We start from the raw sequence: 1,821 nt of genomic DNA on the forward strand, positions 1-1,821 counted from the left end.
CAAACAAACTCTGGGAGATGTATTCCAAGGTGAACGTGTTGGGAGAAGGAGAGGTATTCCCTTTAGTGTAAATATGGAGGTGAGGTTTAGTAGGGTCTCAAGCACATCAGTAGTCCATTGCCACTCTTGCAGTTGGAACCAGGAAGACCAATTTCTTCCATCAAGGGGCAGAAACACACCAGAGGCAACACTCTATGGAAGCATGTTTCTAAGCAATAATATCCCAAATATTATCCTAGCAAATGCTAGGATAGACTATGTAAGTTCTAAAGGAATCAATCATGGTCTAATAAAAAGATCTCTGGATTTCAAATCTGAAGTCCTGGTTTTGAATATTGGCTACATCTTTTATTTTCTATTATAACATTATTCTCTGGACTTGGTATTCTCATCTATAAAATAAAAGATTTGCTTCAGATGACTTCTAAATTCATATCAGTTTTATACCCTTTGGTCTTAGAACTCACAGAACTAAGAAGATGAGTATCCAGTGCTTTCTGCTATCACTTTCACACCATCCCCTCTTCTGTCATCTCTCAATGACTTTTCCTTGCCATCCTTTTTGGAAGTTTATTTATCCAATTTTATACCACCACCATCCATCCTTGTTACTGCATCTTACAGACCTATAAGTCACTCTCTCAGTTTTCTCAGTGATTTTAGAACCTTGCTCATAGTTTTCTTCTCTATCCTATTTCCTGCCATCATCCTCAGGGATTGCTATATTCATGATGATAACTTATTGAAGTACCTAACCTTGCAGTTTCTCAGGCTCCTCAACTCCAGTGATTCTTTTTTCTTTTATACTCAAAGCCTTTTATTATATTTCACAAGGAGGGTATTAGAAGAGGTAGAGCCACCATGGTCAGCAGCAGATGCCCATTCTGATGGCCATAAATGTTCTGAAGGTACCCTCCCTCTGCATCATAGTTTTGCCAACTCCACCCATCACCTCCCGGTCCCACATCCCAATCCTGAGGCACGAGAAGGTACCAAATAGCACTCCAGCTACCATGCCCAGGGCACAGCCCATCACAGACCCCATCTTCACTCAGTCAAAGAAGGTGGATTGGGACTATCAATAGGGACCCACAACTAATGGCATCTTGCTTTTGGCCTCGGTTGCTCCACTTTACCTGCAATTACTTTTTCTATACCATAGTAGCCACATGTAGGTCACACATTTGGCCTCACCATCTAGTAATTATGTCACCTTCAAGACTTGGAACTGAAATTGTACTCTCTCACCATGACTTTCCTTCTCTCTCAGTCTCACCGATACCCAGTGCTTAGCACAGTGTATGGTACATAGTAATGAAGCTATTCTTGCTGACTTGACTTGATACTATGAATAAGATTCAGTGTCATTGTAGTATGTGTTTACTTTACCCATTCTTATTCTCTTAGTCCTTCAGGTATTTCAAGCTTAACATGTCCAAAAGGAAGTTTTTATCTTTCCTCCAAAACCAACCTGTCCAAAAGGACTTTTATGTACAAACTACATAGCAGCTCTTTTTTGTAGTGGCAAGGAATGGGAAACCAAGGTGGTACTCATCTACTGAGGCAGCTAGGTGGCACAGTGGATAGAGTGCCATGCCTGAAGTCTGGAAGACTCTTCTTCCTCAGACACTTACTAGCTCTGTGATTCTGGGTGAATCACTTAACTCTGCCTCAATTTCCTCATATGTAAAATGAACTGGAGAAGGAAAAGGCAAACAACTCCAGTATCTTTGCCAAGAAAACTCCAAGAGGGCTTACGAAGAGTCGGACACAACTGAAAGAACTGAACAATAACAACAACAAACCCATCCACTGGGTGAC

The 1,821-nt window shown here is 41.1% G+C and overlaps 1 pseudogene; it reads right to left on the minus strand.

Annotated features, from left to right (window-relative positions):
- Positions 1-865: 865 nt before the first annotated feature.
- LOC118859194 lies at positions 866-1,105 on the minus strand (annotated as a pseudogene).
- Between the last annotated feature and the right edge of the window lie 716 nt (positions 1,106-1,821).

This window comes from Trichosurus vulpecula, chromosome 8 (assembly GCF_011100635.1).
Source record: "Trichosurus vulpecula isolate mTriVul1 chromosome 8, mTriVul1.pri, whole genome shotgun sequence".
NCBI lineage: Eukaryota > Metazoa > Chordata > Mammalia > Diprotodontia > Phalangeridae > Trichosurus > Trichosurus vulpecula.